The 25,918-nt window shown below is 39.3% G+C and overlaps 1 protein-coding gene across 2 annotated transcripts in view; it reads left to right on the plus strand.

Moving 5' to 3' along the window:
• The first annotated feature begins 1,089 nt into the window (after positions 1-1,089).
• FBXW7 (F-box and WD repeat domain containing 7) overlaps positions 1,090-25,918 on the plus strand; it is a 229,959-nt gene continuing 205,130 nt past the window's right edge. Inside the window, exon 1 of one of the 2 annotated variants that reach the window (XM_055336359.1) lies at positions 1,090-1,223. The gene's annotated coding sequence lies outside the window, so the exon portion shown is untranslated. The remainder of the gene's footprint in view (positions 1,224-25,918) is intronic. The other variant, XM_055336361.1, reaches the window with a different exon arrangement.

Genomic DNA, 25,918 nt, shown 5'->3' on the forward strand with positions numbered 1-25,918 from the left:
CTAGGTGACTTGCGTCATCCGGCCGCGCCGCTTTCCTCCCGCCCCTCTCTGGAGTGAGGCGAGAGCCCCGCACAGAGCGAGCGAGACAGCGAGCGGAGCTCCGGGCGCCGCCGCCGCCGCCGCCGCCGCCGCCGCCGCGGAGAGCGTGAGCGCGAGGGAGCGTCCGCGGGACCCGGCCCCCGGGCACCGGCCGCCGCCGAGACCTCCGTCCTGACCCGGACCGGCGGGAGCCGCGGCCGCCCCTCTTCTCCCCCCCTCGCCTTCCCGGCCGGCAGCCGCGGCTGCACACGCCGGAGCCGAGCCCGAGCCCGAGCCCGAGCCCGAGCCCGAGCCCGAGCCGGAGCCGAGCCGAGCCGGCGGCTGGGGGGCAGGGAGGCGGCTACCTCGGGCCGGGACTCGTGAGCTGCTCCGCGCTGCGAAGACGCCGAGGACGGGCCGGAGCTTCCGTCTCGTCCCGGGCCGCGGGGCGAGGGACCCCCGACGTGTAGGGAGGGGGTCCCGGCCGCAGCGACACATGCGGGAGCCGGGAGCGGGGGCGGCGCCGAGCGGAGCCGGCCGGGTCCCCCCCGTCGCCGCTGCCTCGGCCACCCGCCCGGGGCCGTAGCATCTGGCCCCGGAGTGTATGAGCCGGCGGCCCGAGCTCAGCAGCCACCCCCCGGCCGGGGGGGCGGGGACCCCGATGTGAGGCGGCGGCCCGGGCGCGGCGGGGAGAGCGGGAGCGGCGCCGCCGTCCTTCCCTCGCCTTCCCCGCGTCCTCGGCCCCCTCGCGGGGGGGTCCTCTCCCTCGGCCAGCCGCCGGCCCCCCGGCGCCTCGGCAGGACTCCGGGAGGAGTTCCCAGAGCCCCCTCCCCCGCCCCAGCCCCGAGGGCGGCGGGGCCGGGGGGGACCCGGGGGGCCGGCCGCAGCCTCAGCGCGACCGGAAAACTTGGTAAGAGCAGAATCTGGAGCCTCGCAGACGGGACTGTCCGGGGAGCGGCGGCCCGGGGCGGGCAGGGGACCCAGCCTGAAGAGACCCAGGAAGAGGGCGGCAGGAGGGAAGCGGGGCGGCCGCCGCCTCCCGGGCCCCGGCAGCGCGGAAGAGCCCTGCTGGCCGCCCGGCTTCGCGCGAGCGCCGCTCCTCCCTCGGCAGCGCCGGAGCCTTCCGCGGCCGCCGCCTCCCCGACGGAGGACGGGCGCCGGCCCGGTTCGCAGCGCAGCGCAGCGCCGCGGCTCTCCCCCGAAGTGTGAGTGGCCCGGGGAGAGGGCGCGGGGGGGCGGGGGGCGGGGGGCGGGGGGCGGGGGCGGCGGGAGGGGCGGGTTGGCGCTGCTGGAGCGGGGCGCGCGCTCGCGGGGGTGCGGGGCGCGGGGTGCGGGGTGCGGGTGTGTGCGGGTGCGCGTGGATGAGGCTCGGTGCATCTGTGTTTTCACAGCGGGGGAGAAGGTATTGATGGGGCCGTCCTGGGTCTCAGGACGCTTCACCTCTTCGCACGGGTAACGCGCAGGCTTACAGGTCCCTCTCTCAGGGGAGTGTTCTGTCTTTGTCCAGAGCGGACACTTGCACCTTTCTGGCCAGTAATCGGCAGAAGGAAATTGAGGAAGCCAAAGCATATGTGCACACAAAGGACATCTCTGTAATACACCTTTTCCTGGTACACCGGGTGTGAAACAGCGCTGTGGTTTTTGTTTCGGGGCAACTCTTAGGGTTCTTGGGAGGGAACCTTTTGCCCTGTGAACCCCTGAATTTTGCTTTCAGTAAAATTCCTTTCTTGTTTTTGCAGTCTTCCTTGAGAGATTTTCATTTCAGTACCTATTGGTACAGGAGTTTTTTTTTTTTTTCTTCTTCTTCTTCTTTTTTTTTTTTTTTTTTCTTTCTTTCTTTCTTTATTTCTTTTTTAACCTTCTCATTTCCTGGGTCCAGCTCCTGCGTGTCAGGATACTGTAAGAGATTTCAGGTACTCAGGAAGTTGACTCTTACCAATCGTGACTTACTTGGGGGAAGAGCATCTAGTACTTCAAGCAGTTTATAAAAGTTGTTACCTTTTTTCCACTACCCAAATGCCTTTTCTTTTTCTTTTTCTTTTTTTTTTAATTTTTGAGTAGCCTATCTTAATTGCCAGCACTTTTTTTTTTTTTTTTTGATTTGGCAGGATGACTTGAAACTTTGCTTGTTTGAGTTATCTTTACTTTGCTGCCAAACAGGGAGAAACTTTTTGATATTTGATTATTTGAAGAGTGATTCTTTTCCCTTCCATTATTAGAAGGTGAGGTTTAGGTATCCCGTCAAAGTGCCCAGGTGAGGTGCAGGAAAGTAATGACCATTCCACGTATTTAAATAGACCTTACGTGTTAAGCATAGGGTGGAATTTCATTTAACAGAACATAGGCAGTACCATACTGAGAATTGTGACTCCTCCAGACAACAGTGTAGGCTCACTACCTGTGAAGCCGCTGCTGAGAGAAGCTTTGTGGGAATGAATGAAAGGCTGGGATTGTCTGTGCTAACTTCTCCATTCAGGATCTTGATTTTACATATATTTAAAACTTTCTCAAATAGGGTTTTCGTTTGTACTTTTTCTCTTTCGAGGTAGTGGGTTATACAAGTGTACTAGCCCCTGAACTAGTTGACGTTTCATTTATTTATCCCAAACCTGTCTCTTTAAAGCCCCAAGGCACCTCCAGCGTTTTTGTTTTGAGAATGCTAGGACAGGCTAGAATTCATCTTTTCCTGTTTTTTTTTAGATTTCGGTTGTTCCTCTTTATCATCATCATGCCTAGTTTTCTGTGTCAGTCTTAGAATGATTTCTTTGATCCCTTCCTTGATCGTTTTGCCTCTCCTGCAACTTTTCCAGCTGTTTTGTTTCTCTTTATATATTCGTGCTTGGGATGCTTTTGTAAGGAACCTTAAGTTCTATCTATTTTAAATGGGTAATGACATGAAAATTCTGATGAGTAGATGTAATGTTAGATGTTGAATCAAAAGCAAATGTCTCTGGATCAGTTATCTTATTTTGAGACCTTGAGGAAGTCCTGTATCCCATGTTTCACAAAAGATGGGAGGAAGAGAAATCTAGTCTGGGCATAGGCTGTTTTTTGGGGAGGAAGGGAAGCCATACCTAGCAAACTATAACTTGAGTGTATATTTGTACTCTGTCAAAGTTGCTTACTAACTTTAAGACTTATTTTTTTATTGCTTTGACTGGAGATTGGTTAAAAAGCACGGTAATGTTTTATTGTATATTTGGGTAGCAAAGAAACAGCAAAGTATTTGGGGTCCCTGCCTTTGAGATGCTTTTACTTATGGCATAGGCTATGAAACATAAATTCTACAAAATTGTAGGAAAAGGGGGGAATGAGCCAATATTTATTTACAATCATTATATGTCATACTACTCTGGTACCTTATAGATATAAATGTATTTGTATATATTCCATTAGCAAAATGTTGATGTTGGACTACACAAACCCCATTGGAATGCCTGAACCAAATCTGGGAAAGAAGGTCTCTCTTAGGAAGAAAGATACAGGTGGAGGTAGTGTTTAAGACTTTTGGAATTGGGGGGTGTGAGGGACAAATGTAATCAGGAAGTTAGCTTGATGGGAATATGGATGGAGGTTGTTAAGTGGGCTTAGAGTCAGTTTGTGTTTGTGCAGTTACATGTATACAGCTCAAAGAAGCAATTGAGAACAATGTTCCGAGAGGGTAGTTTTAGATGATTGAGGAGAAACTGTATTTTTAGTTCAAGAGGCATTATACCTGGAGTAGTTTTGTTTTTCTAGTGAACCAACATTTTTAAACCATGGTCATCAAAGAGCTCTATAACTGGAGGAGTGAAAAAGGAGATGTTCTAGTTTGGTGCTAGTGGTTTCTTATAGAAAATAATTCAGAAATAGGGCAATGGACTTTGTTTTTGACATTACATTTTAGGGCAAAAAGTTGGTGCTGATGCAATCTGAAGACAGAAAAATAGTTAAACTAATGAGTGATATGCTGAAAATGTAAAGTTAGGAGTCATTTTCACAGTATTAAGGTTTATCAGGAGAGCTGAGAAGAGAATAAAGAGCCAAAAAACCCGTGTATTTTTACTTTGGCGGGGAAGGGAGGGAATCTGTTTAAAGTTAGCAAAGATATAGTAAGAACAGAGAATGGATGAGACTCTCCCGAAACACATATTTTAGAAGTGTGTAAGATTTGAAGTTCAAAAGGGAGGGACAGGCTTTAAACATGGCTACCACTTCAGTGTTTGGACATGTGAGTCTATATTTGTGAAGGAGCTAACAAGCTTTCTGTAGAGTATATAGGTCCCTTGAGATTAAGTTCAGAAGAGTATATAGGATTTCACTGTTAAGGAACTTCTATATAAAAGGACAGGTTTGTTTTCACAAAATTCATGCTTTTAAAGTTTGCCCAGCATTATTATCCTAAGTTTGGTCTTTAACATGACGAGTGAAGTAGGGCTAAAAATAGCTGGCAGAGAAGGCTGCTTCCCCTGCTTGCAGTTGATGTGTCTTTGTGTCCCATACAATGGAGGGGATATCCCTGTGTTGGCACAGCAGTGCTGAAAATGCCTTTTTTTTTTTAGACTTTTTGATTAAAAAACAAACAGAAACAACTTGGCATCGACAAAATTCATCTGTCTTTGAAGCATGAGACACTGGAAGATTTTTTGTTTGTGTGTGTGTGGTGAAACCTGCAGCTAATGGGCCTTGTTTTTAGTGTTGACTCTAACAAAGAGTAAGGATTGTAAGGTCAGTAATAAATACACATCCACACTTTTTGTATTCTTTAATTCATTCAGTTTGTCACCTTCCTACTAGCTTCTTTGGTCTCTTCTTAAGAGTTTAATTCAAATGGCAGAACCCTCTGGAGAAGAGATGTATTTAGGTAGGGAGCTAGATCTCAATTGATCCTAAGATGAAGGTACAGGACTGGAATATGTGCCATATGGGTGCCTTCTCCACCCTCTATTTTCTGCAACATATTTTATGCAGGTGAAACCATGTTTAGATTAACTTTAAGGACAGCATTTTCAGGTTGACATGATTTACTAGTAAAGATAGTGGGAAAGGTGTGACTCTGGTAGGAGGGAGTGGTAACCTCATTGTGCTTTGCCTTGGCACCTTTGGGGTTGATACTGGATGATTAAAGAGGCTTGGGTGTACATTTGTGTTTTAGCACCAGATGATCTAAAAACCTACACCGAGGCTGAGAGCAGCTCAATTCACTTACTTTAGAGATGGTTCTTGGAGACATTATGTGTTGCCTCTAACATCTCATTGTGTGGAGAAGACGTTTTAGGGGTTGGTAAGCTTTTTTTTTTTTTTTTTTTTTTTGCAAAGGGCCAGTCAGTAAATATTTTAGATTTTGTGGACCACATCTGGTGCAACAAATGAGTTCTGCTCTTGTGGTGTGAAAGTAGCCATAGATAGTATATAAGCAAATGAGTGTGATTGTGTTCCAGTAAACAGCGGACCCTCAAACAATGCAAGGGTTTGGGGTACCAGCCTCCTGGGCAGTTGAAAATTTGTGTAGGCCTTTGACTCACTCCAGATGTAACTGTGATAGCCTACTGTTGCCTGGAAGCTTTACTGATAACATAGTCTAATACATATTTTGTAGGTTATATGTATCATATACCACATTCTTACAATAAATTAAGCTAGAGAAAAAATGTTATTAAGAACATTACAAAGAAGAGGAAATATATTGACAATTCTGTACTGTATTTATTGAAAAAAATTCATGTGTAAGTGGATTAGTGCAGTTCAAACTCTTGTTCTTCAAGGGTCAACTATACATAAAAACAGGAGGTAGGTTGGGTTTGACCTGTAGTTTATGGAACGCTAGAGTAGACAACTGCCAAATCCGCCAACAATACAGTATGAGCTTCATTCCATTACAACACTTGGATTGGCTGTTTTAGGTGTTGTCTGTTTTTCTTTTTCCCTTCCTTTCTTTCTTTCTTTCTTTCTTTCTTTCTTTTCTTTTCTTTTCTTTCTTTCTTTCTTTCTTTCTTTCTTTCTTTTTCTTTCAAGATTTTATTTATTTATTCATGAGAGACAGAGAGAGGCAAAGACATAGGCAGAGGGGAGAAGCAGGCTCCTCACAGGGATCCTGATACAGGACTTCATCCCAGGACCCTGGGATCATGACCTGAGTCAAAGGCAGACACTCAACCACTGAGCCACCCAGGTGTCTCTGTTTTCTAAATGAGATATATTCCTTGGGTGCTGTCTTAAAATGATTGTAAAGTCAGCTGTTCAAACTACTTTTGCCTCCAGAGTGATGAAAACTATGAGTTGAAGAACAGGGACAGTGCTGCTTATAGCAGCTAAAAAGTAGGGACTACTTGCATTTTTTGATCAAAGATAAATAATTTGCATATAGTGATCTACTGGCTAGGTGTCATAGCCAAAAGTATCTTTGAAGAAACTTAAGGGTGTAATTTTGAGTGGTACTGAAAATAAATTATAAAGCATTTACCTTAGGTGTACAATTATAAGTATTTATGGTTGTTTTGAATCAGGTGAAGATATTAGCCAAATTATAAGAACATTAAGACTTGGTACTTCTGTTTCTTTAAAGTCTTAATGTCTTACAATGACCAGTTCAGTGTGTAGAATTATTGGGTGCACAATTTTTGTTAAGTATTTTTTGTAACAAATCCTCTAGATTATTTATTAATTTTTTAAAAGATTTGATTTATTTATTCATGAGAGACACACATGGGGAGAGAGAGAGAGAGGTAGAGACACAAGCAGAGGGAGAAGCAGGCTCCACGCAGAGAACCTGATGCGGGACTCGATTCTGGGTCTCCAGGATCATGCCCTGGGCTGAAGGTGGTGCTAAACCACTGGGCCACCCAGGCTGCCCCTTCTAGATAATTTAAATGTGTACTTAAAAAAAAAAAAAAATCATTGCTGTATTCTTAAGGGTAAATGTAGCATGGATTAATTTATTTATTAGGTGAATTTATCTCAAATGTATTGTTTATTTTATTTTATTTTTAAAAAAAAATTTTTTTTATTTATTTATGATAGTCACAGAGAGAGAGAGAGAGAGAGAGAGAGAGAGGCAGAGACATAGGCAGAGGGAGAAGCAGGCTCCATGCACCGGGTGCCCGATATGGGATTCGATCCCGGGTCTCCAGGATCGCACCCTGGGCCAAAGGCAGGCGCCAAACCGCTGCGCCACCCAGGGATCCCCTCAAATGTATTGTTTAGAAAGAATAATTCACTTTGTGAATTTTACATTATAGCTAATATCAAAACATTTGTATGTCAACAGACATACCTACATGTATTGGGTGGTGGTGTCTTTTCTCTTTTCTTTCTCTTCTCCTCTTCTCTTCTCTTCTCTTCTCTTCTCTTCTCTTCTCTTCTCTTCTCTTCTCTTCTCTTCTCTTCTCTTTTCTTTTCTTTTCTTTCTTTTTTTAAAGATTGTAAATATTTTAGGTTGTGTGGACCGCATCTATTTATTTGAGAGAGAGCAGGGGAAGGGGCAGAGGGAGAGAAGCAGACTCCCTGCTGAGTGTGGAGCCTGACCCTGGGCTTTATCTCAGGTCCTGAGATCATGACTGAGCCAAAATCAAGAGTTGGATAATTAACTGACTGGGCCTCCCGGGGACCCCTATAAGAGCAGGTTTTGATCACCAGTCTGTCTTATGTCTTCATGTACTTTTAGATTTTTGATACTTTCTCTTTAGACCTCATTGTTACTTTCTCATGATAACCTTGTATAATATATTTAGAGTGTATTTTTCTAAATGTATATGACATTTCCTGAACACTATGGGATATAAATTTTCTAATAATTCTATTACTACACATAAGTATATTTAAAATTTCTCTCATTCCACCTTCAGAATTGTGAATTATTTGAGGGAATGTATGTACTTGATCAGGATTTGAATGACTAATATGTAACAATTTGTCTAAAATATTCCTTTAAAATTTTTGAGTGACATTGGATTTCTCTGAAACAGTAAGCTAGTACGAGAAAAGATGAGAGCCAGTATATGTTGTATTATCCTGAAAGGCAGGTAGTTGAAAAATAATAAACAAAAATGCACAAGAGTATCTTTTGCCCTTTCTCCATCACCTAAGGGATAACTAGTGGATTGGATATTGTGCAGTTTCTGTTGATGTGCTGCATTGCGTCTGCCCTTTCTTTACAGCTGGGGGATAGCTACTAGAAATCTGGGTGGCTTTAGGAAGGAGGTAGCATGTATTGTGTGTGTGTGTGTGTGTATGTCTCGGTGTGCATGTATGTACCTTAGTGTATTGTGTTAGGTGCACCTTTCTGCATGACTGCTCTTGGATTTAGGAAATATGAAAGAGATAGTGCAAAATATTTTTTTTAAAAAAAGATTTTATTAGTCTATTCATGAGAGACACACAGAGAGAGGCAGAGACATAGGCAGAGAGAGAAGCAGGCTCCCTGCGGGAGCTGGATGCGGAACTCGATCCTGGAATCCCGGGATCATGACCTGAGCTGAAGGCAAACACTCAACTGCTGAGCCACCCAGGTTCCCAGTACAAAATATTTTAATGTCATTTAGCCTTTCCTCTGAGAGGATCAGATCATTGGATAAGATACTATGTTTCCTTCTGGCTTTTTCATCCTACAGCATCTTGAATGAACCCATTAAAGTATGTTAGTGCCAATTGTGAAGTCTTAAGGCAAATTGCTGGTTTGTTTTGGGAAGAATGTGTGTATCTTATCAGACTTTTTAGGGTGGCTGACATATAGGAACGTGATCCATCCCTTTTTTGCTTATTGAGTTAAAGATCTTTTAAAGTGTCATGTAGACAGAGTGCTAAAGTTAGGTTAGGCCTTATATTGTCCAGCATTTAAATTCAGCCCTTGAGTTTGACAATCCTGAAGTAATTCTGCAGTTTTCAAAAGTATCTGAACTAGTGTATGATTCATGAACATTTTATTTAAAAGATCTTAAAAACTAGAGAAATGATGGACTGCTGTGCTTATTATTTATAGGAAAGAAGGACTGATTTGAACATAACTAGAATTTGAAATCATCTCCAAAGACCTCAGGAGTACTTGGATCAGAAAGGACTCTGAATAATTCATTGATTATCTATGAAAGTGACTGTGGTTTAAATTGTTTACTTAGAAATATCAGGATGTAATTCAGTTATCATGTCTCTTAACTGTCCATCTCTTTAGTGCTTAGGAACAAAATGCTTTAAAAAATTATGTTTAACAAGTTTTATCTGTATCATTTTATTACACCTCAAATTGATTGAAAGGATTTTATTTATATGATTCAATTTTTTTTAAAAAATTTTTAAATTTTTATTTATTTATGATAGTCAAACAGAGAGAGAGAGAGAGAGAGAGAGAGAGAGGCAGAGACATAGGCAGAGGGAGAAGCAGGCTCCATGCACCGGGAGCCTGACGTGGGATTCGATCCCGGGTCTCCAGGATCGCGCCCTGGGCCGAAGGCAGGTGCTAAACCGCTGCGCCACCCAGGGTTCCCTATATGATTCAATTTTAACTAAATTTTAGTTTTCTCCCTTTCTTAAAATGATTGGTATGTATGTTTGATATTCTGTTTTCATGCTTTTGTTTATTAAGTACAAACCAATTTTCAGAAATAACTTTTCCTTCAAGTTTGGCATAATCAGTGTTCTATTGGCCAGTATAAAACAAATGCTTCTTGATTGTTTTTATATTTGGGAAGTATTTCTATTTTGAGAACAATTTGGCTATGCCTTCATAATCTGTTTATTTAATTGGAATTGTATATTTAAGATAAGTATATGAAAAAAAAATCCAAAGGCACAAAGAACATATTGAGATATATTTCTTAGTAATGATTATCTTGCCAACTCTTGTCCTCGTTCTCTTCTTTTAAGGCAAGTTTGCTTTAGATTTTACTGTAAATGCAGAAGTTAGATTGGCTTATAAATTAATGGATCTGTTATGTGGTTAATTTAATGACTATTCTAGTTTAAAAAAATTCCGGTATTTTAAATATTTTCCTGTGTTGGTAGCAGTTATGCTTCTTTCCATTTCAGAGATATTTCAAAGAAGGATTTTATGATTATGACTAGGCTACTGGGTAGATAGGAGAACATAGTCTCTCTGGTGACTTTAACTTATTCCTGTCCATTTATTGTGCATGTAATAGCAGAAGGTAAATGAATGTATGGATTATCGGTGTTCTTTTGCATGATTGGTGGTCTCTCTCTCTTTTTTTTTTTTTTGAAGATTTTATTTATTTATTCATGAGAGACACAGAGAGAGAGAGAGAGAGAGAGAGAGAGAGAGAGGCAGAGACAGAGGCAGAGGCAGAAGCAGGCTCCACGCAGGGAGCCCGGCGTGGAACTCGATCCCGGATCTTCAGGATCGCACCGTGGGCTGAAGGCAGTGCTATACCGCTGAGCCACCCGGGCTGCCCTGATTGGTGGTCTCTTAATTGACTACCATGTGAATTTGAGACTGCCAACTTTGGAATGCTGCTATGAGTGTTAGGGAGCCTTTTTCTACGGAATATTACATAGGCAGATTTCTTTTCATAAAAGAAATATAAAAATTTTAATTTATTAGATTAGAAATTTAGAGCAGGAAACAAAACTTCAAATTTTTTGTAAAGGCCAGGCATTTAGTAGGAGAGGTGGGATGTACAAAGTGGGAGAGACATAGAGCAAAGGAGGGAGGGAAGGGCAGATACCAGGGAGAATGGCACTGGAAGTTTTGAGGTCAGTCTTAGTCAGAGGTCACACCCTGTTATTTCTTTGGGTTGTGGACATGGGGTGTTACCACATGTTATCTATCATCCTTTTGAAATGTTGATTAGATTAGTCCCTAGCTTTTCAACATCTGGATTCTTTAAGCCATTGAAGTTTTAATCTGTCTGGGATAATCAATGTATCGTAGGGTGGGAAAATTTCTGTAGTACTTGCTTTGAGAAGGGACAAAGGGTCTTCACCTGCACTGGAATTTCTTTTTTTTTGTTCTTCCCCATCTGCTCTTTGGCCACATTTCCATAGCTTTGCCTAACAGAGATGCTTGTAATTCTGTATATGTGACATAGTAGTTGAAAGGCAAGCTTTGGAGATGAGAGCCCCAGGTTCCAGCTGTATTGCTTTGTGACCTTGGGCAAGTTATCTATTCCCTGTGTGTTCTTTGTAAAACTGGGAATATGAATATTCCCAGGTAGTACCTACCTCTCTCATAGGGTAGTCAAGAGGATTATATAAATTAATGCGTCACGAGGTTTGGCTCAGAGTTAGTGACCAGTAAATGTTAGTGTTGCATTAATAGTATTGATATTATAATGTTAAGTTATTGTTGTTTCTGTGAGGTTGCTGGTTTTTGGAATGCTAAAGGTATTTGTGATCTTCTGAATAGGTCAGGATTTTGAATAGTGCCTTTTTTTAGTGGCAGGTATTTACTGAACATCTGTTGTGTCAGGCATTGATCTAAGTGATCTAAGTGAGCAAGACATGAAAATCCCTGCCTTCTTGAAACTTCTGTTTAAGGAAACAAACTGCACAAAGCGAAATAGATGACCCATCACTCATCTTACTGAAATTTGGTATTCGACTTTGTATATTGAAGCCTGTGTTAAGCAGTCCTATCAGTCTTCACCATTAGATCTTTTTTTGTTGCTCTTGCTGTGTTTCAGAATGTTTGGTGCCAGGAGCACCTTAAAAGCATGGAACTAGTTTCTTTGTTTCCAGCTATGGCTCAGTCTTATTATAAGGCAGTCTTACACTCCTCTTATTTCCTTGACTTACTACTTAAATTGGTTGTTACAAACTTCCCTTTTGATCCTCAAATTTCATTTCATTTCATTTTTTTTTTAAAGATTTTATTTATTCATGAGAGACATAGGCAGGGAGAAGCAGGCTCCCTGTGAGAAGCCTGATGGAGTACTAGATCCCAGGCTCCCATCCCAGGGCTTCGGGATCATGACCTGAGCCAAAGGCAGATGCCTAACCATTGAGCCACCCAGGTGCCCACCGTCCCTAAGTTTCTGCTCTGCATTGTTTACAGAAGGGATGCTCCTCCCCAGTTCATTACTTGTTGCTCAACCATATCACCTCTTAAGAGAAGGGTTATTAGAAACCTTTTAAAAGAAATAGTCCCTGACTAACTATACTTTTCCTTCATCTCTTCTGTATTTTCCACCTTCTATGTATTGTTACCTGAGACATTTAACTAGTTTATTTTCTGCCTTTAAAAAAATATATTTTTCTTGGGCAGCCCCCATGGCTTAGGTTTAGCGTTGCCTTCAGCCCAGGGCGTGATCCTGGAGACCCGGGATCAAGTCCCATGTAAGCTCCCTGCATGGAGCCTGCTTCTCCCTCTGCCTGTGTCTCTGCCTCTCTCTTTCTCTGTGTCTCTCATGAATAAGTAAATAAAATCTTAAAGCACAAAAAACAAAACACAAAAAATAAAAAAAAGATTTTTCTCATCTCTTCAGTTAAATTGTAAGCTTTTTCAGCTTAGGGACTACTTTTCTATTCTGAGACTTAGCTTCCTCACTTGAAAAAGAGATATCTATCTCACAGGGAAGTTATGAGATTTTAGAGAGCTAATGTGTGAAAAAGGTCTTGAGCTAAATCCTTAATAAAGGGTAGTTTCTTTTTCTTCGAACCACTCTGTTCTTCAAGTTGATATTGTGCATTTAGTCAGTGTTTAAAAAATACTTAAGTTATTCTGAATTGAGGTTGGTAGTCTCTTGATTTAACTTCCACTTGTGTGGATAATTTTAGTTTTTACTCCAGATGAGATTCAAAATATCACTTTTCAAGTATCAGATAATAAAGGCTGAGACATTAATATGAGATGGCAAAACAATGACTAGGAAGCAGGGCCTCAAGCCATCAGCATACGGGTTCAAATCAGACCACCACACTTATTGGTTGTGTGAATTTTGGCAAGTTGCTTAATTCTGTTGGCTTCAGTTTCTTTATTTGGAAGATGGGGAAAATAATAACCAACTTGTGGTTACTGTGTTGTTAGATTAAATGAGATAATAAATGGAAGCACAGAACAGTGGGCCCCAGGGAACATTTGGCAATATCTGGAGGTGTTTTTAATGGTTGCAGCTAGGGAAGATAGGTATGTGTATCTAGTGGGTAGAGGCTAGGTATAAACAATGTACAGCCTAGCATTCCACAACAGAGGATTATTTGGTCCAAAATGTCAGTTATGCCGAAGTTGGATAATCCTACTTTATAAAAAGTCCTGTTTCTCATTTGGATGTTTTCTTTTTAGGGTACTCTGCTAGTTAGATTCCGTATAAATACAGATTATTGATAAAGATAAGTCACAGAAAACACAGATATAAAGGAAAATTAATAGATTTAATTTTTTTTTTAAGATTATAGGGCACTTACTCCAAAAGTAATCTAAAAGTGCTTCCATTTATTATTCAGACACTAGGAAAGATTTTCAGGTGGATTTTACTGATTTTTTTTTTTTAAATGGCGAACTATTCATGTAAAACAATATCAAGAGTATGAAGAGTAGAGGGGCTTATGGGCCCCCTGGGTGGCTCAGTCCCTTAAGCTCCTGCTCTTGGTTTCAGTTTAAGTTGTAATCCTAGGGTCCTGAGATCAAGCCCCATGTGGGGCTCCGTGCTCAGTGGGAAGTCTACTTGAGATCTTTTTCTTTTTCTTTTTCTCCCACCTCCTGCTCAGGTGCTCACATGTGTTCTCTCTCTAAAATAAATGGATAAATTCCTTAAAAAAAAAAAGCGTAGGAGGCTTATGAGATATGAGATATAAATGCCATAATGTGTAAAATAGTCATAGAATCAAATATATACTAATGGAAAAAGCAAGTATCAAAGTTCATCATTGGGAGAACCTTGGATCACATCTAAATTTCTTCTTTCTTTTATTACTTACTAAGTTGAGGGCTGTCTAACTTAGGACTTCTCTCTCTCTCTCTCTCTCTCTCTCTCTCTCTCTTTTTCCTATCTAAAATTGCACGCTTACCATTCCCTATTTCAGGAGCTTCTAAATTGATTTCTTTGCCACTGTCCTTTAGATTCCTGACCGAATTGACCCTGATTAAGGGAGAGCCTTTCTAGTCTGGATTCAGTCTACCATTCAGACGTCCCAGCACCATCCCTTTATTTCTAGGAGAGAATTAAGTGCTAATGCCCTATGGCTGGAACTGGAATGAACTAACTTTTCTTCTTCTTCTTCTTCTTTTTTTTTTTTTGAAAGACTTTTATTTATTTATTTATTCATAAGAGACACAGAGAGAAAGAGAAGCAGAGACATAGGCTGAGGGAGAAGCAGGCTCCCTGGAAGGAGCCTGATGTGGGACTCGATCCCGGATTCTGGGATCACGCCCTGGGCCAAAGGCAGATGCTCAACCGCTGAGCCACCCAGGCGTCCGTAACTTTTCTTCTATAGAGTTGTGTATCATCTTTGGGAGTCACATCATTTTCTGTATTTTTTAGTTCTGTGACTTCCCTCACTTGGATCTAAACACTGATTATATATCCATATATACACATACAGTACTGTTTAATGCATATTTGTGTGTATGTGTATACTTTCGTCTATATTTGTCTCTGTGCCTTGCTATTTCCTCAGCCTGTACAATATTTATCTCTTCAGACTCTACTGAAGTATCATCTTTTCTAGAAAAACCTGTCCTCATTAATGTAAGTGGAGTTTGTTGATTTTTCTCCTTGTTATCCACAGTTTCTGTGTGGCTTTTATAGCACTTAAAAAGTTGTATTTTTTTCTTCTACTGGTCTGTCAATTCTTTGAGGGCAAGTGTCATGTGTTATTCATCTTTCCGTTAATATCTCTTACCCCCAAGTGCCTAATATTTCCTGCTTACTTAGTAGGCATGTAATTTGCTAATGAATGAAAGAGGAAAAAAAGATTAGAAAGATTTTTTAATAGGCTCTGTAAGAGGAGGACATTATCATGTCATCCTTGGTGTTCAACAAATATTTATTTTAAAGATCTTACTTATTTTATTCATGAGAGACAGAGAGAGAGAGAGAGACAGAGAGAGAGCGAGAGAGGCAGAGACACCGGCAGAGGGAGAAGCAGGTTGCATGTAGGGAGCCCAACGTGGGACTCGATGCCAGTCTCTAGGATCACACCTTGGGCTGAATGTGGCGCTAAACCGCTGAGCCACCGGGGCTGCCCTCAACAAATATTTATTGAATGGCTTAGAAAGCCAGGTGCAATAGTTGATGGAGATTTTGTGTCAACTTTTTTGTTCTGCAATTCTGGAAGCACATCCTAAAAGTGAAATAGCCTAGGTATTTGATACATATGATGCATTAAAAGTTGACCTTTCTTTTCCTGACTCAGTAATGAAACTTTTGATCCAACAAATACTTTTAGTTGATTTCTATTTCACCTGTGGGGTCATTCTAGTGCTGAGCTTGTTGAAAAGGTAAATGTGTGCTATTAGTGCTACATCATGGATGAGGTATCTTTAAGTAAAAGGCCTCTGTTCTCCTCTGTACATTTAGGCCCAGAGTGATTATGTATTTTCTGTTGAGTATGGATAATGACTCAGGCATGAAAGAGAAAAAAGGTGATTGGATGTGTGGAAGTTGCCTACTAGGTCTCTTTTTCTTTTGATGATGATTGATTTTAGCCTCAGAGCTGCTTCCGTTTATTTATAAAGAATTAGCTAGAAGGGAGATGGGTGTGAATCTAGAGGATAAGATACAGATTTGATAATTTGATAAGTAATTTGATAATTATTGTATTGATAACCCTTATTACCACTTACTGAATGTTTACTATACGTCAGGCATTATGCTAAGGATTTTTGTGTTAACTAGTTAACTCACACCAGTCCCTATGAAATAGGTATTAATAAGCCTGTCTTATGATAGAAGAAATAGATTCAGAGGGTTTTCTAAGACCCTATAGATAGGAATTTGGACTCACAACTGGGATTCAAATCAAGATCCATATTATCTATGGTCTGTTTTAATCACCATGCATGCTGCCTCTTAAATTTCAGTGGAAGAGTTTTCTATTGAAAATGGAAGTCATCAGCTGTACTGATAGGGGGGAAAGTAATAGGATTTCGTTCTGCGTGTGTTTGTCAGAAGGAAGACGATTAACAGACTCCTGGAGAAGCAATTCCCAGGTTTATGGCCTTATACAATATAATTGTGAAATTTAAGCCTGTAATTTGAATTGACTTGCACTAAACTTGCATTTGTCATTAAATTTAGTCTTGTTCTTGCTATGGCTATCAGGACCCAGATACATCTTCAGCAGTAGAAGAAATCGGTCTAGGCCAAATCTGTCTGAAAGATTATGGAGCACAGTGATTTTTATAATTTTTTTCTGTGTACAAAATGTGTTTTGCAGTTACAGTGAACTCTTTTTGGAAGAGATTCTTGTTTTGAGGATGAGCCACAGAAATCTATTATTTAGGATTTGAAAATGTGTAATATGGCATGCTTGGAAGGAATAGCAAAAAATTTAAGAATCAGCACTTGGTAGTCTCTAAGGTGTAAATTGTTCAAGTCAATGAGTATCTGTTGCATGTTTCCATTATGTGATTTCTTAAGCTATTTTTTTTGTCATTTAAAAAAATTCTTTTGGGCACTGGGGTGGCTCAGTGGTTGAGTGTCTGCCTTTGGCTCAGGTCCAGAGGGTTCCTGGAATCGAGTCCGGCATCTCCCTCTGCTTAGTCTCTGCCTCTCTCCGTGTCTGTCATGAATAAATAAATAAATAAAATCTTAAATTCTTTTTCCTGCTTTTTCATACTTTGTACAGGAGTATTCCTTACCGAGTTAGTTTATTCATAGGTGTTATATATATATATGTGTAATACATGCATAAATATATGTGTATATAGAGATATATATTAAAGATTTTATTTTAAAATATAAACCACACCCTGAGCCAAAGGTAGACGTTCAACTACTGAGCCACCGAGGTGCCCAGGTGTTTTATATCTAATAAATATAGTGAGAGCATATTATTTTTATTGTTCATAAGAGATTTAAATAGTTTTCACAATTTTATTTTGTTACCTAAATCTAAAATGCTCCTTAAAGGATTTCCTCTTTCCTCTTGATTTTATTTTATTTTTAAAAATATTTTATTTATTTATTCGTGAGAGACACAGAGAGTGGGGGGTGGGAGGGAGAGAGAGAGAGAGAGAGAGAGAGAGAGAGAGAGAGAGATAGGCAGAGAGAAGCAGGCTCCATGCAGAAGCCCGATGTGGGACTCGATCCCGGGACTCCAGGATCATGCCCTGGACCGAAGGCAGGGGCTAAACCGCTGAGCCACCCAGGGATCTCCCCCTTGATTGCATTTTAAATACTGTATTGTAACTTTAGTTATATACATTTGAATTTTGCCCTTTTCAGAATTTAAATTCTGTGGTTTTTAAAAAATTTTCTTCTTTAAAGATTTTTATTTATTCATGAGAGACACACAGAGAGAAAGGCAGAGACACAGGCAGAGGGAGAAGCAGACTCCATATAGGGAGCCTGATGTGGGACCCGATCTTGGTACTCCACTCCAGGATCACACCCTGAGCCAAAGGCAGACGCTCAACCGCTGAGCCACCCAGGTGTCCCTAATTCTATGTTTTTGTAAAATTTTATAAAAGTTACTTACAAACATTAAGAGCAGTGGGCTGAATGGTGTTCTAGTAAAGATTAAAAATTCTAAATAAAATTGAATTTTGGTAGATAAAGAATTTAGGAGTTGGGTCACGGGGAATTAGATAATCTTGTTAATATTTTAGGGTTCTAAAGCTTGGCTCATTAGTGTTCTTTTATGTCATCTACCATAGATTGCCTTTCTTTGAAATGAATGTTAATATGACACTTATAAAAATAATATTGATATCAACATTTGAGTGCTTAATGTGTGCCAGGCACTCTTCTGTATCCTTTGTATTAACTTTTTAAAATTTTCACCAAAGCTCTCTGAGGTAAGTATTGTTAATGTCCCTATTTTGTAGTTGAAAATTTGATACAGAGAAGTTAAACATGCTCAGGACCTCACCTTTAGTTAGTGGTGGAACTGGAATTATATTCAGGTAGTCTGGTTCTAGATCCTGGGACCTCGATCACTGTTCTATACTATACTTATCATCTGTAAATTTATTTCTTACCTAGTAGTTACTGAACAGTGCCTGACACATAATAAGGTCTGTAGAAGTACAGGCTGTTTTCAATGGCATTTAATTAAGTACTCTATAAGGCTGGCAAAGTGTACATTATTATCCATTTATTTTTATTTTTTAAAAGATTTATTTATTTGTTCATGGGAAACACACACACACACACACACACACAGAGAGAGAGAGAGAGAGAGAGAGGCAGAGACACAGGCAGAGGGAGAAGCAGGCCCCATGCAGGGAGCCCGATGGGGGACTTGATCCTGGGTCCCCAGGACCATGTCCTGGGCCAAAGGCAGGCACTAAACCGCCAAGCCACCCAGGGATCCCCTATTATCCATTTATATATGTATGTATTTTTTCTTTTTCTTTTTCTTTTTCTTTCTTTCTTTCTTTCTTTCTTTCTTTTCTTTTTTCTTTCTTTCTTTCTTTCTTTCTTTCTTTCTTTCTTTCTTTCTTTCTTTCTTCCTTTCTTTCTCTTTCTTTCTTTCTTCTTTTTTAAGATTTATAAGAGAGAGAGAGAGCAAGAGATGGAGAGAGAGAAAGCGAGCATGAGCAGGGGTAGAAGCCCCAATGTGGGGTTTGATCCCAAGATCCCGGGATCATGACCTGAGCTGAAGGCAGATGCTTAACTGATGAGGCACCCAGCTGCCCCTGTATTTTTTCTTCTATTAATTAGACTCCAGATTTAATTCATTTTTTTTATTTCCTTTTTTAAAGATAGCTGAGTTCTCTGAGGTTCTTAGGAACTAGATTGTCAAAAGTATATGGCCATGTTAGATCTCAAAATTAGCTTTTCTCACCACACATTCAATTTTACTTTCATTCCATTAGAAATGGATAAGGACTGAGGTTGATGTATTTATTTTTGTATGTGGTTGATTTTGAAAGGTGGAAGCGAATATACTAAGTTTATAGCAGTGTATTCATGCTCAGTTGATGGAAGAAATAAACTTTTAGGCGTTATAAAGCTTTTTTTACCTGTAAAATTTTGAGAGTAGTAATATCTTATCCTGCTGACTTGTGAAATTGAATCTTCTCACTCATAATAATGTGAAGTATTAGATATTGTTTTGACGAGAGCATAAAGATTAACAGGCTTTGAGAGAAATAATATAAGCCATATTTCCTTAAATCAAAGGAGGCATCTATATTAGCTTTCCATTGCTGCATTGCAGATTACCACAGTTTTAGCAGCCAATCTCAGTTTCCATAGGTCAGGAATCTGGGCATGGTTTAGCTGGATCCTGTCCTCAGAGTCTTAAAGGCTGAAATCAAGGTGGCAGCCAGGGCTCCAGTTTCATCTGAGGTTCAGAATCCTCTTCCAGGCACACTGTTGGTTGGCACAATTTAATTCCTTGTGTTTGTAGGAATGGTTTTCCTTTTTCTTGTTTGCCATCAGTCAGGGACCACTCCTTGAGTCTTCTACCAAGGAGTGGTTGGTTAGGTGGTTCTCTCTTTGGGCAGTTCACAGCACAGTTATTGAAAAAGATGCTGGGAGAATTTCTCTCCCTTGGAATCTCTGCCTTTTAAGAACTGATCTCTTAAAAAAAAAAAAAGAAAAAAAAAAAGAACTGATCTCTTTAGGTCAGGCCTCACCAAGAATAACTCTAATTTAAGTCAGCTGATTAGGGGTTTTAATTATGGATGTATTATTTCTTCATAGAGCACCTAGATTAATATTTGATTATATAACTTTGAGAAGATGTGTATACTAAGGTGTGGAATCTTGGGGCCATCTTAGAATTCATGATCAATTATAAGTTATTTTGTGTATCATTGAGGAAGAAAAATGGTGTATTAAAGTATGATACAATGCATTATTGGTACTGGTATGTTGCCTTCTGAAAAAAAAAAAAAAAAGGAATTGTAGTCATTCTTCCAAGCACAGATATTTGCTTCATGAGTATCAGATTTATTCCCCACTACTGTGTTGATCTAGTTTTTTGCAAGCATAATTTTTTCTTTCAATGATGAATCATAGTGTAATCTTTTCTTTTTTAAGTTAATTTATTTAAGTAATCTCTGCTGTGTGGGCTCAAACCTGTGACCCTGAGATCAGGAACCATGTTCTTCTGAGTCAGCCAGGTGCCCCCATGGTGTAATCTTTTAGAGGATATCTAAAATTGAGAAGTAAACATGACATGTGTGTGCCAGAAGTACACAGAATTCAGTAAAAGTTATGGTGATATAAACGATCATGACTAAATTCACAGACACACAGGGAATGGCAGCTATATTTTGACTGCCACAGGACAAATGGATTGCTTTTTTGCTTTTTTTGTTTCCTCTTTATTTTTAATTAGCTTTATTGAGATACAGTATATACGGTAAACTACATCCATTTAAAGTATATGATTTGATGAGCTTTGATAAGTGTTTATACTTATGAAACCGCTACCACAATCAGGACATTTCCCCTCACTCTCAGAAGATTCCTTGTGATCTTGGCAGTCAGTCCTTTAGCCCCAGGCAGTCACTGATAAAATTTTTGTTAATGTAGATTAACTAGCATTTTCTGGTATTTTTAAACAGTGAGGAAAAAAAGGATATGGAGACAGGATATTCTTAATTTTTGTGTTTTCTTCAGATCTTATTCTTGGAGAAATACCACTTTCTCTATTAGGTCTCAGGTTTATTCTTTCACTGTGGGGGTGAAATGATCCTCCTTGAGGTTTTCTGAACACAATTTTGGGAACACAAACCTCTACTTTGCCTAGATATTTTTTCTCACACTACTCAGATTTGGTTGTCCTAAATCGTATATATGCTTGCATTTTTTTCCCCATCCACTTTTCCACTTATTGTCTTTGTTGGGCCAAAAACAGAAGTAACTTTCGACTAGGAATTCCAAGCTCCTAAAAAATTTTACATTGGTATTATCTGAGGTTTTTCACTTGTTAAAATAGTCATAACACCCCAGGAGAATCTCAAAGTGTACTCATTTCAGTTCTTTTTTGTTAAAATTTGTAGTACAGTTTGAATCTTAGGAAACAAAGGATTTCTCTCATAGTACTTCTAATGGTTATTGCGTGTTTCATGTTGCTTAGTGTGTGCAGCGTTTTCCAGTGCAGGAAACACTCTGGATAAAAGTCTTACTTCCTGGAGCATAAGGAAAAAGGAACTGAGGGAGAACTCAAGTGAAGCTCTCAAAAGGTCATTTAGCTGCCATCTAACACAACATTGTCCAATAGAAATGTAGTGCAAGCTAGATATCCAAATTTATTTTTTTCTATATTTAAATTATCTAGTAGCTATATTAAAAAAGCTAAAAAGAAACAGGTGGCAATTTTAATAGTTTTATTTAGCATAATATATCCAACTACTATTATTTCTATATGTAATCAATATGAAAACTATGAGAACTTATTAATGATATGTTTTGGATTCCTATTTTAGTACTAACTCTTTGAGATCTGGTGTATGTTTTATACTTACAGCACATGTTAATGAGGATTTAGCCACATTTCAAGAGCTCACTAGGTAATGGCTACCATATGGGACAATGCAGATGTAGATTATGAAGGTTTTTGTTCTGTTTTTGTTTTTTCTATTTGAAGCAAAAGCATGTGGATTCCACAAGAAATTGGCTTTAGTAATGTTTAGTAAGTTAGGGCTTTCATGTTTCAGGATGGCTTCTGTGGTTGAGATACAAAAGGTTTTGTTTATAAAGATAAAAATATTTTTTATACATTTTCCTCATTATACAAGTAATGTCATTGTTGAAAATTTGGAGAAGTCTGGATAGGAGACTACAAATTGCCCTTTGTTCCTCAATTTAAAAATTACAAATGTTAAAACTTTTAAAATTTCCTCTTTGTGAATGTCTCATTTTAAATCAAAGAGAAAATATATTCCTTTTATGTCTTAATTCTTTCTTTATTAAGTATTATTGACAGTCCTTTTGCCTCAAATTTATTCATTCTATTTCTCAGGCAATATCCTATTAAGGGTTCTCTGTGAGTTAGTGTTCTCTGAAACACAGTAATCTGAAGTGTTCTCTGGATTGGAGTTAACAATAGAAATCCTGATGGTTTTTCTGTACTCATTTCTAAACCAGTGTAGTTGCTTTCTATTTTTCCCTGACTGCAGTCTTTTATACATACCCTCAACTTTTTTTGTTGAAATATAATTCACATACAAAAAATTTACCCTTTTTTAAAAAAAAATTATTTATTCATGAGAGACAGAGAGAGAGAGCGAGGCAGAGACACAGGCAAAGGGAGAAGCAGGCTCCATGCAGGGAGCCTGACATGGGACTCGATCCCGGGACTCCAGGATCAAGCCCTGGAGCTAAACCGCTGAGCCACCTGGGCTACCCCCAAATTTACCCTTTTTAAGAAAGTATGCAATTTAGTGGGCTTTAGTGTATTTACAAAGCTTTGGATCCATCTCTATTGTCTAATTCTGTTGCCTTTTCATCATCCCAAAAGAAACCCCATGCTTATTACAGTTAACTTTACATTTCCCCTTCCCTCAGCTCCCTGGCAACCAGGAATCTACTTTCTGTCTCTATGGATTTGCCTGTCTTGGACATATCATAAATAGAATCATATGATTTACAGCCTTCTTTCTATTTAGCATCATGTTTTCAAGGTTCTTCCATGTAGCATGTATCAGTACTTTATTCTTTTTTATGGCTGAATAGTATTCCATTGCATGGAGCTATATAACATGTATTTTTGTTTATCATTCATCAGTTGATGGACATTTGCATTTCTAGTTTTGGCTATTATAAGTAAATCACCCTAGCTTTTGAGATCACGTTTGTTCTCCAAGAACATTACTTTCTTCACTTGATCCCTCATTCTTCACTTGACTTTCAGTGACTTCCTATTGCTTATGTTAACACAACATAAAATATTTGAAAGTCTTACGTAGTGTGACCTTAAGTTGCTTTCCTTTACATTCTTCTTTTCCATTGTGGTGGTATTCTTTACAATTTCTAAATATGTATTATGTATGAATGATAGATTATGTAGACACTATTGATTTACCTGTCAATTGAATTCATTAAAAAATTAAATTTTTTAAGAATGAAAATTTACATTAACAAACCAAGCACCACACACATATATATGTATGTACATATATATGTATATATATGTATGTATATGGTTGAGAATTTTAGAAAGGCAAGTGCTAGAATAGAATAAAAAGAAAAATAATAGTAAAGAAATATTTTTTCCTGTATTTGTCTATAATGTCAAACAGAGACATATTCATCTTCTATTATATGAAAAAACACCTCATTTGAATCAGCCTTTCATATATGGAACTCATTCAAATTAGTTGTTTACTGGTTAACACTATTAGCAGCTTGTTTTTTCTGGGGCCTCAGTTTTTGTTTTTTCCCTTATCCAGATAGAGTCCATTTTTTTTTCTCCTTTTGACATTTCTGAAATAGTAAAAATGAAATATTTTTACATAAACTTAAAAAATATTTCTGTGATGTCTTTACACATACATACACACAATGCCCCCACACAAATACACATAGTGGTTTTCTCTCCCATTTTACTGAAAGAGAACATAGTGTGGGATGCCCTTCCACCTGGACATCAGGAGTGGGGAGGAAGCATTCTTCTCTCCTCCCCTCCCCTCCCCTCCCCTCCCCTCCCCTCCCCTCCCCTCCCCTCCTCTCCTCTTTCTTCCTTTAAGAGGAGGTTGGGTGGGGCAGAGGGAGAGAGACAATCTTAAGCACTCTCCACACCTAGCAGGCAGCCAACTCCATCTCAGGACTCTGAGATCATGACCTGACCTGAAATCAAGAATCTGATACTTAACTAACTGAGCCACCCAAGTGTCCCTCCCACTTTCTTTTTTTTTTTATTTCACAATATATCTTAGATATCTTTTCATAATAGAACATTGAGAACTTCATCATTTTTTTTCCTGCAGAATAATTCCTCCGAAGTGAAATTACTGAGTCAGAAGGTATATATCCACTTGAAATTATGTTGCCTGTACTTTTAAGCATAGAAAAAAGGTAAGGAAATACAAATAGGAAAATGGAAACTGGATTTTTTTTTTTTTTTGGACTTTGTTTATAGATGAAAAAATGTAGGATCAATTTTTTTTTTTTTTTAAGGATCAAAATTTTAAGTAATTGGTGTCATGGTCATGCAACCAGTGTAGGGATCAGGATGCTAATCCAGGTGTTTCAGATTTTAAATAAGCTCTGTTCTTTGTGTTATATCCATGTTGCATTCGATGAGCAAAAGGAGAAAGAAGTCAAGCTAGCATCTTTTTGGGGAGATAAACTAGAATTCTGGACTTTATTTTCTGGGTCAGTACTTTAAGAAGCTTTGCATTCTGAAGCTTCTGTGTGCCTTGCAATTTTCAAAAGATACATTTCTGATATTAAAAAAATATAACAAAATGACAGTAAATAAAAACTCCAGGATGAATTTGAATGAAGTGCTTAGAAAGAGATCTCAATTATATAGCTGTTTATCTCTCATCACATTGGTGGGAGAAAAATGGGTGATTTGCATTATGTTGCAACAACTTTCTAATCATTTGGAAAATAAATGAGCTGTTCATCGCTTTGTTTTTTTATGCAAAAGACGATTTAAAGAGTAAAATAAAAGATACTATAAAAGGACTTTGTAAGGTTAGCTTTTTTATTAAATGGACTGAACTCTGAGTACAGTCATGAAAGTTTTATTTTATTTTTTTCCCCAGCCATTGTATTTTGAAGTTTCCTAATTGTCCCTTAACATCATCTTGGGTCAGTCTCCTAGTGTTCCCAATATTTCTTTAGTTGCAGAAAGTCTAGTTCTGCCCTTAATAAGGGCTTGACTTGTGGCTGGAGGGATCTATAGTACTCTTTCACAGTCCTGACTCCTTGTTGTTAGGAATATAAATTTATGCGGCCTTTTTGGAGAGCATTTTGACACTATCTATGAAAATAAAGTGCATATACCTTTTGAATCAGCAGTTTTACTTACAGGGGTTTAGTATTGCAGATACACAATTTTACATGAAAGGTGAGTCCTTTAGAGATGAAAGTTCTTTGTTCTGATAGAAATTCAGTAAAGCTTGTACTCTTTATTTGTACTTTTTAAAGATTTATTTATTTATTTTAGGGAGTGAGTGTGGGTGCACAGGGAGGGGCAGAGGGAAAGAATCTCAAGCAGACTACCCACTGAGCTTAGGGCCCCATGCTTGATTCCTTTACCTGTGACCAGAGCTGAAACCAAGAGTTGACTTTCAACCAACTGAGCCACCCAAGTGCTCCAGTTTAAGCTCTTTTTATAATTTAGTGTTTATTAACAGGAGAGCTGTAAAACTTATTACAACTCTTCCAGCAAAATGGTGAGATATGTTATAATTTAACTACTAGGTGTTTAAGTTGTTCCCAGTTGTTTTGTAAGTATTAGAAAAAATGCTGCCATGAGCATCTTCGTGTATATGCTACCCATTTCATGAGTGTTGAGAATGTTTCTGTGGCTCTGTTTTGGACAGTCCTCTGCTTTACTTTTTGTTTTCTCCTCTCATACTTCAAGGAGTGCTGGAGACCTTAGTTGAAATCACAGCTAATTGCCTGGATGTCTTAAAACAGACCTTTTAACCTTCCTGAACTGGAGGTTCTGTAGATCAGGGCCTCACAGACTGACATTTTATAGTAGTAACAAATGGAACTCTCCATTGTTGACCACTGTCACTTTCTTCAGCATTTTGGAAGGAGTATTTGTCAGTAAGGGTGTTCTTGGTATTTTGGATAAGGTAACCCATTGGTTAAATGGTCTTATGCTCTCCTGGTCCCCTCCTCCATTGTGATGTCATTTTGTTACAATTGTGTATAACTACGAATTCAGA

Source organism: Nyctereutes procyonoides, unplaced genomic scaffold (genome assembly GCF_905146905.1).
Source record: "Nyctereutes procyonoides isolate TBG_1078 unplaced genomic scaffold, NYPRO_anot_genome, whole genome shotgun sequence".
NCBI lineage: Eukaryota > Metazoa > Chordata > Mammalia > Carnivora > Canidae > Nyctereutes > Nyctereutes procyonoides.